At 35.1% G+C, this 14857-nt stretch overlaps 1 protein-coding gene across 2 annotated transcripts in view; it reads left to right on the forward strand.

Moving 5' to 3' along the window:
- The first annotated feature begins 5218 nt into the window (after positions 1-5218).
- Positions 5219-14857, forward strand: part of camkva (CaM kinase-like vesicle-associated a) — a 28434-nt gene continuing 18795 nt past the window's right edge. The window contains exon 1 of one of the 2 annotated variants that reach the window (XM_051113458.1): positions 5219-5476. The gene's annotated coding sequence lies outside the window, so the exon portion shown is untranslated. Of the gene's footprint in view, positions 5477-13468; positions 13662-14857 lie in introns of those variants that run through there. The other variant, XM_051113459.1, reaches the window with a different exon arrangement.

Consider the following 14857-nt stretch of genomic DNA (forward strand, 5'->3'; position numbering starts at 1 on the left):
GACGCAATTCAGCGAGCCTTTCTGATTGGTTCTCTCCAAAGAGCCATGCCTGAAAATGCATCAATAAAGTTACGTTATCAGAACAGCATCTCTGATTTCATGTCTGAAGTCATAAAATGTATTACTGCACCCATCTGAAGCGTTTCACATATGATTCTGGTATACCTTCTCACCACCATAAGAGTCAGATACGTTTACGCAACGATAACGATAACATTCAGGCTATGAAAGATGTGTCTTTTGCTGTGATGGAGAATGTGCCACTCTTCATGGCACTGGACGTAACTGGGGCATCTGTGTTGTGGTAACCATGACAACGTGTGAGTTTGTCATCTACAGTGGCAGAGCTCTGAGGGGATTGAGCTCATGATGCGGAGTCTGTACCGCACACCCACCCACACAAACACACACACGTACACATATGTGCACATGCAGCATACTACAGTTCTGCAGTAGAGGCATCTGATTCTTATACAGTGTTATTCAGTAAGGTTGCAGGTTCGAATTTCACCATGTTGTGCACTTCAGAGACCTTTTTGAAAGAAACTGTCACTTTGAATAAATACTTATTTAGCTGACTGTGTATTTTTAGATAAACACTAAACTTTTTTTTCCTGACAGTATACTCAAAAGGCAGTATGTAATATCCTTTTATTCTTTTCCAACGCCTTCATTTATCAAACAGCCTACCATTCTACTACTGCAAGGTCTCCCACTTTGTTGCAGATGCTTCCCCCTCCTGAACGATTTTTATTCACAAAACTGTGACAGAGACGGTTTGTTCCCAGCAAGCCGAGGCTTGTTAGCTGATACGTTTCGCTCTCTCCTCTGCGCTCCGTCATGATGCTTGTAGAAAACGAGACGAGACAATCGTTGTCAAGGTAACCAATCATCTTTAAAGAACTCATAATGCAAATACCATTTGAAATCTAGGGTCAATGATGTCGGAGATAAAAATATTTTGGGAAGAAAAACCTGTTGCTCCTCTTTCTGATTCTGACTGTGGTATTTATAGATGTCATAAAAAAGGCTGGTTTGAAATGAATTCAGATACCTGAAACCTAATCGAAGTTCAAAACCTTTAGAATTAGGGAACACTAGTAACTAGTTGCTTATTAGTGTGCATATTATTAGAGTTGGCTGTTTATCAGTACGTATAAAGCACTATGAAAGCACAAATGAAAATTCTGTCATTAATTATTCACCCGCATGTCGTTCCAAACACGTTGGTTTTAGCTGGTTAGCTGGTCTCCTAGCCCCACCAGCTAAAACCAGCTAACCAGCTTTTTTCCTTCAGCAGGGTGACCATATTCTAGATCCCTTAACCCTACCAAATACCTAAACATAACCCTGCCAAAAAAAAAAAAAAAAAGGTTGGCTGGTTTTAGCTAGTCTTCTAGCCTGTCTAGCTAAGGATGTCGCCAAAACCCCTCTAAAACCAGCCTGCTGACCAGCTAAAACCAGGCTGGATGACCAGCTTAAACCAGCCAACCAGTTTAGGCTGGTTTTAGCTGTTTTTTCAGCAGGGAACTACTACAGCAACTACCTTCAAAAGTGTTGGGGAGTAAGTAGTTACATGTAACGGTATTACGTAATTTAATTACAAAATAAATGTAACTGTAATCCCTTGCAGTTACTGAGAATAAATTGCAACTGAGCTTTAGGCTGCAATCTCTCAGAGAGTTGATTAACCTGTTAACAGTTGAAAACATTTATTAGAAATGTAGAAAAGTAATCAGTTACATTACTTAATGAAGTAATTGCAATAGTTAGAACATTTTAAATAAGGTAACTTGTAATCTGTAACCTATTACATTTCCAAAGTAACCTTCCCAACACTGACTATCAAAAAGCAGCAAATTAGGAGAGGGAAAACCCCCCAATCTAAAGTATTACTAAAAAAAAATCTAAAATTTTTAATGTTACTTAACATCAGTCATGTGATCTCCAGTAGGAAGTTTGATGTAAGAATAAAAATATTTGTAATGTTATTGTACAAACTTGATTTAGGGTTAATCTCAAGAAGATAAAAACCATAGCAATCCATAGCAACCTCTTAGAATACCTTAGCAACCACCTACCAACCTCTCTGAACAGCTGTGTTGTCTTAGCAACCACCTAGCTAGGCTTACAAACGTCAAATCTCTATTCAAACTTGCTACATATTCAATCTACACAAAGCTTATAGACCTCTAACTAACCTTTTAAATGATTTCATTCTATTCAAAGTTTGTTTTTGCTTTAGTTAAAGTGATAGTTCACCCAAAAATGTTGTCATCATCCAAGCCTGTATACATTTTTTTCCTATGTTGAATATAAAAGAAGGTATTTTGAAGAACGCTGGTTGATGTGCCCCATTGACTTCCATAGTATTTCTACCCTACTATGGAAGTTAATGAGGACCAACATCTGTTTCATTATTTAAAATTCTTAAAAATATCTTTTTTGTGTGTGTTCAACCTAAGAAGGAAAATTATACAGGTTTGGAACAACATTAAGATGAGTAAGGGACATTTTCATTTTTGGGTGAGCTATCCCTTTAACTGTCTTTTCTCCAGGCTGACATCCACTTTTTTACGCTATCGCTGTGGTAAGTGACAGTTCAGATGATTGAATTAAACAAATGTCATAATTAACAAAGTGGGGCAGAGAGAGAGTGAGGAAGAGCGACAGAACATCCGGTCAAAAAAAAACAAAACAGGCAATTAAAAGTCATTATTTTTATTAGCCAGGAATAAGCTTTTGTGAAAGAGTGGGTGGTGATCTTTAAATATTAAATACAGCTATTTAGTTTCTTTGTGAGTTTAATGACTGAATGTGTCTGTATGTCTCTCTGTCTCTCTTATTCACACACACACACACACATACAGACACATGGCCGTCTGTGAGTATGGCGTCACTAATGAAACAACTTTGGTGCGCCACATCAGAGTCCACCCACATTGTTGGTATATGGCACAGGTGGCCGGCCCCCAACACGCTTTACCAACCAGCTGACTCACAAACACTCTCTCACTGGCTTTCTATCTGTCTCTGGCATAATCAATCATACCCAGAGGTAAAGCGATATAAATATTTAGCAATCTACAATCTTTGAAGTTACCAGACCTGAGCATTCACCTGTTATAGACTTTCAGCAATTGTCATGAGGTAAAAAAAAAAAAAAAAGTGAATAATTTAATGCGTCCTTGCTGAATAAAATAGTTAAAAAAAAACAAAAACAAACATTTTTTAAAAATAACACGGTTATAATACTAAAATATTAAGCACCACTATTCACTATTGCTAATTATATATATATATATATATATATATATAACACTGTTAAACTGTTAAACATAAAGAGTACAAAGAAATGGAAAATAGTCAGTGTTGTTATAGACTTAAATGCAAAATTGTGGGCTAACTTACTTTGATTCAGCGGGATGGGATAATTCTCCAAAATAACAGTCATTAAGGCTCATTTATCCAGACCTTTGTCCTTCTCTGTTCTTTCTTTTCTAATGTAAGGATGAATCAAAAAATAACATCAACAATTTCCTCATCATCATTTCAAGATTACATAATGGTCCTTTGAACAGAGGCTGGCACCCAAAAGGGCAGTTTTGTTTGGGAGTATATTACAGATTTTGATATGAAAACACTTGAATATGATCATCAGGAAGATAATGTATAAAGAAACAAAAAATGAATAACAACTATGCTTTACTATAGAGATAATGTCACAAAAATTACAATAATTGGAAAAACAGCACAGATATATCATAAATATATTAAAAAGGGCTAAACATTAATCACAAATTTGGTAATACAGTCATACTAAGCCGAAAGAGCATGAAACAGATGCCACACACGCCACAATTACACCCATGCAGTAGTTACAAAGCTTAATTTTAGATAGTACATGCCTTTATGCAAAAATAACTGTAATTTCAGGAGGCGTTGCTGAAATAAAGTGTGGTGCAGCTGCTTCTTTTTGCACTTGGGTCATTCCTTTGGAGCTCTAAGACTTATTATCGGCTTAAATTAAAGGAGCTTTTCTATAAAAGCATACAGGAGACTTTTAAATGTCTTGTCAAAGCGAGGGCCTTTAAGTTTATTAAATATCTTAATTTACTTACATAATGGCAAGAAAGTGAAGAGCATGGAAAGATAGATTACCTGAGAAAGAGGCTCTTTAAATGCAAGTTCTTTAGTTCTTTGTATTTTTTTAGGATTTTCACCTTTATTTTAAAGGGCAGTAGAGGTGAGAGAGAGAGGGGAATAATTTTGGACATGTCAAACTTGCATCCCCAACTATATTTTGTACTATCATAGCAGTTTCATTTACAACTTAGACCTATTAATGTCCGTTCTACTGGTTTAAAACGGCCACTGATGTGTTTTTTGTTTATTGCCTGTTCACTCCAACCAAAGTAGTAAACTAATGTAAAATTTGTGCCTTTTTTTTTTTTTTTTTTTTTACATGATATTCTGTTTTTTATATTGATTTATTTATTTTAATCTCCAAATGCTTTATATTTCATCCAGTATAACAGGAATATGAAATGTACTGCATGACATAAATGACCCATTTGTGACCCTGAATCACAAAAGCGGCATGGGTAATATTTGTAGCAATAGCCATAAATGTATTGTATGGGTAAAATTATTTCTTTTATGCCACAAATCATTAGGATATTAAAGTATAATAAAATATTAAGTAAAGGTCATGTTCCATGAAGATATTTTGTACATTTCCTACTGTAAATATATCAAAACTTAATTTTTGATTAGTAACATGCATTGCCAGAGCTTAATTTGGACCATTTTAAAGGTGATTTTCTCAGTATTTTGATTTTTTGCACCCTCAGATTCCAGATTTTCAAACAGTTATATCTCAAATATCCTAACAAACTATAGATCAGTGGAAAGCTTATTCAGCTTTCAGTTGATGTATAATTCTCAATTTCCAAAAATTTACCCTTATGACTGGATTTGTGATGCAGGGTTACATTTAATGGGAGATTTTTACTATGATCATTTAACGCCCAACTGCTTTCGACCAATTTACAGTTTTGAGAACGTGTGCGTTCTCATAACTGGTCAAAACTTAACACCTAAATGTCAATGAGAACGTTAAAACTTTACATTATTTGATGGATTGGAGAGACAACCGCAGTCACTGTTCAATCACCAGACAAGCGATTATAGTTGTGTAAAACCTGGCTGAGCAGCATAGCGCAGTTTGAGCTGCAGCAGTAAAGCTATACTGCACATCTACCTGACAGAAAGAGAGAGAGCAGAAGAAAGAGAGCGCAAGCGAGCGCGCGCTCCAAGTGCAGGTTTCTGGGTTGGCAGCAGAGCGCGCGAATAGAGCGTGGAACGCGGAATATTGGGCAAAATTACCGCGAACTCAAACATCAGGAGACGCTCAGAGGGAAGCGAACGAGAACGCTCGACAACGCCTATTTCTCCGAAACGTGCAAATTAACCGGTAAGTCTTCGTGTTTATATTAATTCCAGTCAACTGTTGTGGATTAATGCGTCTATTTGTTACCTTAACGACTTTACCGAACGCTTTCGTAATAGAATGTGTTAGTTTTGTTTAACAAACCGCACTGCCATTTTTGTTTATTTCTTCACCTGACTTCACCTGTTACTAAAACTAGCGAGTAGCACAAACTCTTTCCACAACTTTAAGAGGTTCCGCTCCACAGTCATAATGTTTGTATTTACATATGTATCTACAGGGCTGAACTTCCGTCAGGTGAATTTTGTCTGTTAAGTGTAAATAGGACGTTAGATATGTTTACATCAAACCCAAATCACTGCGTATGTTGCGCGCAAGTGGACACTGCAGTTTCTGGGGTTCGTTATTTCCTGACAGCAAAACCTGTCTTTTTCAAGCAAGTTCTGTAATTCATCAGTTCATGTTCAGTTGATTTCTTTAATATTATAAGTGCAGTGAACAATATGCATGTCATTTGTTATACCAGGTAAATCCTTTCTGGTACTAAACATTGCGTATGGATGCTTATTGCTCACAGACTTGAGGTTATTAGATTTGAAATGCATTGAGTGTTTTTTTATTTTAGCAGTGTATGACATTATTTACCATCTGTAGCCCAATAATGTCATTTTAAGAGTTTTGTTTCAGCATCTGTAACTGAGTGGGGTTTTGTTCTGGATAGCTAAAACATTGATATAATATTCCCATATTTATGTTCTTCAGATTTAATTGGTTTAGAATGTACTACTATTAATACTATAAAAAACGTGAGCATTTTGTCATCTACTTTACTTTTACTTTATTGTGTTGCATAGTCTAGCAACTCTAAAAACATAACAGACAGTGCATGTCTATATATGTATGTGTGGTATATACACACACACACACATATGTGACCCTGAACCACAAAACCTTAAGTAGCATGGGTATATTTGTAGCAATAGCCAAAAATACATTGTATGGGGCAAAATTATTATTTTTTCTTTTATGCTAAAAATCATTACGATATTAAGGATCATGTTCCATGAAGATATTTTGTAAAATTCCTACCTTAAATATATCAGAACTTAATTTTTGATTAGTAATATGCATTGCTAAGAACATTTGGACAACTTTGGAGGCTTTTTTTTTTTTTTTTTTTTTGCACCCTCAGATTCCAGATTTTCAAATAGTTGTATCTCGGCCAAATATTGTCCTATATGTATGATGATGTATAAATCTCAGTTTCAAAAAAATGACCCTTATGACTGATTTCGTGGTCCAGGGTCACATATGTGTGTGTTTGCAATAAATAACTGTTTTGCACTTTCGCTTTACATTTAAACATTAAACATTTTTTATGTTTATAGAGGTTTTTTTTTTGTGGTAGTGGAGCTTAACTTGTATTTAACCTAGGGCTTTCCTTTAAATGCTCTCAACCTGTAATTTTGTGGTCACAGTATTGTTTGGGAGGCCATTATTTCTTATGTAACAGTCAATAATTGTTGCACTAGTTTATAACAACACATTTTGTTGTTTTGTTGTTTCATCCAATGTTATTTTTTACTCATAAAAGAGGAAAATTCGAACAGGTTTTTGTAGTCAGATTTGGTCAGTTTGCATCGTGTCCACCTCTTAATTTAATTCTAATTAACACGCCATGACATTTAAAGGAGTCCATCTACTTTTTCACAGTTGATGATAATGTTATGGCATCAGTAGACAAAATATAGCAGAGCTGACCTTGCTCTCTGTGGCTCCCGTAGAAGATCAGCACAAAGAAGCCCGGACACTGTGTTTGTGTCAGTGTCTGTACAGTATGTGTGTGTGAATTCAACCCACGGGCTAAAACACCACCCACCACCTCTGTTCAAAACACCATCCTGTTCTCCAGAGCTCTTAGCAGGGCCCGTCATCCCTTTATATAACATAACACCTGGCCCACCTCCACCCCCAGCCAACACCCGCACTGCACCAGAGGTGATAAACAAGAGCACCACCACCCCCTTTCCCCGCTGCAGATTTCCTAAAACTAAATCAAGACAATGCACTTGTATAATGACTGACCACTGGCCATAGTTGGAGGTGTCAGATCTAGCCTGATCTTTCTATTTTTACTCAACAACCTGTTGATCAGTTGTGGTTCAGATGGAGGCTGACAAAATACAACCGAACCAATTATAATCCAGTGATTAGGTGTTAAGAGGTCCATTCAGTGTGCTTTTTTTTTTTTTTTCAATGTTTAAGTGCCTGGTGTGGTAATATTAGTGTTAGAGTTTTGGCTATTTCATATAAAATATAATTTAAAAGTTCAATTGGATTTTAGTTCTGAAAAAAATGTTTATTAACATATTAAGGATGCATTAAAATGATCAAAAGTAACCAGAAAGACTTTTATAATGTTAAAAATGATTTCTATTTCAAATATAAGCTGTTTTTGAATGTTCTATTTATCAAAGAAACTTGATGAAATTAAATACTTTTCACAAAAATATTAAATAGCACAATTATTTTTAACATTCGTAACAAGAAGAAATGTTTCTTGAGCACAAAACCAGCATATTAGAATGATATATGAAGGAGCATGTGAATCCTGGAGAAATTGCTGCTGAAAATTAAAGGATAACTTCACTTCTAGAACAAAAATTTACAGATAATGTACTCACCCCCTTGTCATCCAAGATGTTCATGTCTTTTTTTCCTTCAGCCGTAAAGAAATTATGTTTTTTGAGTTAAACCATATATTGGAGAAAAATCCTGCGGCTTCAAACGATCCCAAATGCGGTTGTAAACGATCCCAGGCGAGGAAGAATCTAGCAAAACAATCGGTTATTTTCATTTAAAAAATACAATTTAAATACTTTTTAATCTCAAACGCTCATCTTGTCTTGCTCTCGCTAAACTCAGTTAGGGTATGTCGAAAAACTTGATTGTATTTTCTCCCTCAACTTCAAAAATCATTTCAAAATCATCCTACATCACTGCAGAAGTACCAACCCAGTCTTTGCAAAGTGAACATGCAAAGAAGAGCAAACACCTGCAACAAAAATGGTAAAACAGCGATATAAGACGATTTTGAAGTTGAGGGAGAACATGAAATGAAAATTTTTCGACATACCCTAACTGTCATGAACCAGAAAAAAACAGAGTTCAGGCAGAGCAAGACAAGACAAGCGTTTGACATTAAAAAGTATATAAATTGTATTATTTTTATGAAAATAACTGATCGTTTCGCTAGATAAGATCCTTCTTCCTCGGCTGGGATTGTTTACAACCGCATTTGAGATCGTTTGAAGACGCATTTAAACTGCATTTTGGAAGTTCAAAATTGGTGCACCATACCAGTCCATTATAAGGAGAAAAATCTTGAAATGTTTCTCAAAAAACATAATTTCTTTATGGCTGAAGTAAGAAAGACAAGAACATCTTGGATGACAAGGGGTGTGTACATTATCTGTCAATTTTTGTTCTGGAAGTGAACGTCTCCTTTAAGAATCTAGAAAACTATAAAAAAAAAAAGTATAAAATTAATAATTTGTATAAAATATAAAAAGAATAATTTAGTAATACTTTTTCACAATGTTACTGTTTTGGTGAGCTTTTTTCTTTTTTTTTTTTTTTTTAAATCACACATGTACAGTATGCATGCATTTGTTTATGTGCAATTTTGTGGAAAACTAATTTTAAAAAATAATAATTGTTTAACTCCGATCTTTTCACAAGGTTGCCATGAAACAACAAGAAGTGTCAGAGAATTTTTAATTTCCAGACCTGTAAAATCATTTACATTAAATTAAGGGTTTTTGAAATTGTAATTTAGTGATTATAATTTCATTCTAATAAAAGTATTGAAAATATTTGTTAACACTTTACTTAAAGCCTTTATGTATAATGCATTATAAAGGGCATTAGGGTATAAAGGGTATAATCTGTTATAATTATTGATAATGTGCATTTTAATACAATATATCTTGTTGTAAATAATTATAACTGAATTTAAAATGCATAGTGTAACAATGAATTGATAAGTGTTATAATGTAGGTTAGGATTAACAGTGGTTATAATTATTCATGAGATTGTGCAATGCATTATAAAGTGCATTACAAAGTATAATGCATTAAAACTACTTCTATAATGCATTATACATAAATTCTTTAATTAAGGTGTTACCAAATAATTAATTAGCTAGTAATTGTCTAGAGCTAGAAGAAATTTGCTGGAAAAGTTAAGTCTTTATAATTGTTTTTAAGCCTTATTCCACAAAAGTTATACTAATTCATTGGTCAAAAGCTTTATATAGAAGAGAAAATAAAGCAATTTATTTAAATGAAGGTAATTATTATATAGAATATGCAGAAGAATTTATGTTTTAGTTGTGAATGGATACAATGGCAAAAACATCCAGCTTTGTCTTTAAGCAGCAGTGCTGTTATAACCTGGTTTAGTTGTAATCACCTACTCCACACATGAACATATCTATAAAATACATGTAACTGCTTAACATGGTGTCACTATTGCCATAGCCGGGAGAGACGGCTTTTATCATGGGAGAAACGTCACTGAGATGCAGTCTGCGAATGTTTGAGATAGCGAGATCTCGTCTGTTTTATTTCTGTCTAAATAGAAACCTCCAGCTGACACCAAATTCCCTGGAGCTGCTTCTAAGCTTATAAAATAGGAGGACGAATATCACTGTGTGTCTGTGTGTGTGTGAATGAAAGAAGCAGAGAGGCAAACAGAGAGAGATTGGAGTAAAAATGACAGTAGACAAATAATAGGACTGAATCTACAGTTTCTGAGTTTTATGGGGGACTTTGTTTAAAAAAAGCATCACACACGACACATGCCCTCGTGACCTAGATTCATGCCCCTGGAGTGTCTCAATCTGTCCTGTCTCCTGATTATTTGGAAACTGATAACTTTATTTAACATGACTGTGACATGCAATCAACTGATGCAAATGTGTTTAAACTGCTGGACTGTCACATATTATTTTGTGTGAAAAACTACATAGAAAATACAGTAACTTTCATTTAAGGACAGTAACTTGGCTTCAGAGATTGACTGTCTGTCCAATGTCAGTTATATAGGGGAATGTAAAATGAAGATGTTAATTAATATTTCACCCACCCACTCATTTCGTGTAGTCAACATTTCTATCATCATTTGGGGATGCATTAGTCCATGCAGGTCTAATGGAGCTGGACTTCAGTCCAGTGAATTTGAGTCATTAGTTTCACACAAGTTCAAGGGATATAAAAGCACCACATCTGCGTAATACTTCCAGTAACAGCAGATAATAGTTCTCTTAGAAAGTCCATTTATTTTTAGTATTAACATTAGCTTGAGTGCAAATTAATTAGATGTTCAGTAGGATTTCATTCATCATAATATCTTTTGCTTTATGTAGTGTTGGTCTTCATCCAGTCTGTCTGTAAACCAGGTCTGATATTGTTTTTTAATTAGGGTTTTGGCTTTAATTGTCTCTTTTTATAGTAGTTTGAAAACAAAGGTTTGGGTGAGGAGTGAGAAGCCCAGTGACGTAAAGCTCGGAGGGATCTGTTTTATCATATTACCAGCATTCAGGAGTTATTGCTTGCTGCTAACATACCCATCATCGATTCCCAAAACTAGCTCTAACTCAACAAGAGAGCAGTCTGATGTAAGACTTCCAAGTTAGAGCTGGAGAATTTGAGACTTCTCTTGAGAAGTGTTGTTGTGGTTCTCTCACTGCAAGCTAATACTTGAAAAGCAGCCATGGAATAAAATAGAGCAACATCTTTGCTTTTATAGTCTGTTGGAATCCAGAAGCTATTGCTTTTTCCCTCCTTTTTTGTTGCCTGGGAAACGGTGTTATCATGAGGCGGGTGCTTGTTGTTAAGTGATCCACCCTCAATGTTTTTCGGTGGAAGCATGCCCAGAACAGCCAGGAAATGAAGTTAACTGAGCAGTTCTCTTTGTTCAGTGCCGTAGCATATCTCATTTCTCTCATGTCTGTGAAGAACATTTTCTGAGAATTATGGTGATGCACAGAACTTACTACTAAAAAAACAAATAACTTCCTTTTACTACTGATGATGCAAAGCCCTCTTATTTTCCGACTTCAGAGATCTAGTCAATTCTTGTAGAATAACCATTTCATATTTTATTTATCTATTTATATATTCTTTGTACTGATACTTACAGATTTATTTGGAGGAAGTATTGCATTGTTTTACGTCTTTCTTTCATTTCCTCAACTAATAGTTGCATTATGTGTATTAACTGTACAGTATATTTGATAATAGACATTTTTGACACAAAATTTGCCCTTAAAGGGCCCCTATTATGCCATTTTTAAGGTTCTTAATTAGGGCTGTCATTAATGATTATTTTGGTAATCGAGTAATTTGTTGATTATTCTGACGATTAATCAGGTAATCGGATAATTATAATTAATTTGTCTGAGTAATAAAAATAGACCTAAGCAATCAATAGCCTTTAAATTAACTTGCGCATGTTGCTTTAAATTAAATGGCACATGTTGCATTCCTAGATGAGCGTTAAAATAAATGCAAACTCAACAATAGGCAGAGACAGAGTTTGAGATGCTCCACATGTGTAAGTGATAACAGTTTGTGTGGATCAACATTTACTGTGAAAGGAGGTTTAATATATGCGCTTTAATAATTAAAGCACATATATTAAACCTACATTGCATGTATTTATTTAATTGAATCGTAGCGTTTGTGAAATTAAAATAGCATTATGCTTTATTATGATTTTTAAATGGGTTTAATATATCATGTAGCCTTGGAAAACGGTCTAATAATGCATTTCATGGATCCTCGTCCATGAAATGCACCACTTCTGGTATTTTCTGGTTACTTGATACAGAAATTTCCAATTAAATCGAGGAATGTTGATAACCTCATTCCTAATATTGTTTTAGGAGTCTCCTACAATAGCTTTACATGGATGCAAGGTCAAAAACGCTTTCATTTTCTCAAAATATGCATTTAAAATCACTCAATTTTCCAACTATTCTCAAACGATTCATTCAAAGCAGTTCAAAGATTCAGTCTCTCTAAACCCCTACTTTCTGTGAGCGACTCTGCTCTGATTGGTCTACCGTGCATAGCACGTGTCAAAAATGACACGCCCATTACCATAGTTCTGCATTTTGAATGCTTAACAGAAAATATAAACATCTATTGTTTATCATACTTACAGGTTGTGATTCAGTGGAGCCAGGTGGTCCAAATAAACTAGGTACTGAGCCATCTTTCAGGAACAAGCATTTTGTAAATCCCACATTGAACTCCTCGAGATTAGAGAAGCAGTCATCAAGTAAAATGATGTGTTTGAGGGTGGGTCAAGATGTTTGTGGCCAACCAACGCAGACCATAGGCAGGAATTATGCAAACATGTAGCCATCACAAAATTTGGATTCAAATTGCTAACAACTTAATGATGAGTCTATTCTATGAGACAGTAACTTTATTCATCATGCACTGTCAGGTTTAACAACTTTGCAGATCATTTACATTCACATACAGCTACATTACACACTCATGAAAGGCAATATTAGAAATGGCATAATAGGGGCACTTTAAGTGTCTCCTGCAGTTGAAAATGGCAGTAATCACAAACTATGCCAACACCAAAACTGAGAAAAATGCCTTCAACTGCCTTCACACTCTGTTTTCTCTGAATCTGAGCACAGTTGAGCCAAACCCATCTGTTGCAGGACAGATCATAATCTAAGAAATGTGATTTTGGTAACTCTGTTTCGACAAAAAATGTAGAAAGTGGGATTTCTCATGCTCTCTCAAAAGTCAGCAATCTGGAATCTGGAAGTTTAGAAAGAGATTTTCGTCCTTAAATGTTGAATTGTTTACTTGCGTTGTGCAGTGCTGCGCAATGACCAGCTCCCCTCCTCTTGAATCCACCAGCCCAACTACTGCTGGCTGCACTCTGAAGCAGCCGCACTGTACTGTACCACTGCATTTATGTATGACTGTAACCAAGGCAACAAATAACATAAGGAACAGAATGGACAGATTAACCAACTGGGTGTGAAGCGAATCTAAGGTTCTTCTTAATACGCACATAATTCCTCCAATTAGCCATTCCTCAGAGACACACCGCAAGACTTTGGGAAGGTTCTGACCGCAGCAGCTTGTTTGGTGTTGTGGAGGTATTAGACAGGTAAGATAAGATGCACTGCCCTCTTTGAAGCTTGTATTGTGTTCTTTGATGTTGTCCGTTGAGTCTCTGGAATGTTTTCACGCACACTCCATATAACCGTTTACACTATAAAAGAACGTTTTTGCATTTTAATGTGGATAAAATGACTTTATTTATTGTGTAGTGAGTTCCAGCATTATCATTTGTGTCACAATTCTCCTTGGTGTAACATCAGAGGGAGTTTTTTTGTGTGTGCGAGTGTCTTGGTGCTGTACGAAGCCATCTGGCACCTACTGTTTCACCACAGCTTGATAAAATTCACCCTTTGAAGAGACCTATAAATCCTGCTGTCTGTTAGGCCTGTGATAGCCATCTACAGACCTGATCACCAAAAATCTGGTGTTTTGCATTATTTAAAAGTGGAACGTGAGATATGACATGTTTTTGACAGATTCTGTTCCCTCTGATTTTAAATGTATCTTCCAAGAAAATATTTTTGTTGGATAATTGCTGTAGGTTTTGTTAACAACGTACTTGGCAGAAAACAGATTCACATTTCTCAATTTGGTCAGTTCAGTTGAGTCGTACCTCAGATTACTTGCTTTAAGTGTCATTTACTCACCTTTAGAATGCTTTATTCTTTTTTCCTTGAAACACAAAAGGAGTTTTGTATCGAAATGTCAAAGCTGCTGTCAATTAAATGAAACTGCATGATCACGAGCTGCCAATTTCTGTTGCAGTTAAGCTGGGTTTATGGTTTAAAAGTTAATCATATCATTATAATATAAGAAAGAAGTAACTTGTTTTTGTGTGCAGAGCTGTGTAGATTACAAATTGTAGTCTGTTACTGATTCCAAATTGCATGACAAAAATTATAGTTAGTAACATAATCCATTACACACATTTTAGTTAATATATAAACAGACTCATTTTAGAACACTTTTGGCCTAACTCGTTTATCACATTGATGTAAATAGGTTAATATTGTACCATTTTGACATAAAAATACAAAGAGAATTTGTTGTTCCTAACAACATGAAGGGCATTAAACATTATATTACTTCAAGGTTTCCTAAACTGGTGTTTGAGAAAGAACTGCAGGGGTTTATGAGTTTAATGAGTTTAAAAACTAATAATTAATAATATAATATATTATATTTGTTTACCTGCATGTCATGTTACATAACCATGTTACCAGAGAACCAATGAACACGCAG

Source organism: Labeo rohita, chromosome 6, assembly GCF_022985175.1.
Source record: "Labeo rohita strain BAU-BD-2019 chromosome 6, IGBB_LRoh.1.0, whole genome shotgun sequence".
In the NCBI taxonomy this organism is placed as follows: domain Eukaryota; kingdom Metazoa; phylum Chordata; class Actinopteri; order Cypriniformes; family Cyprinidae; genus Labeo; species Labeo rohita.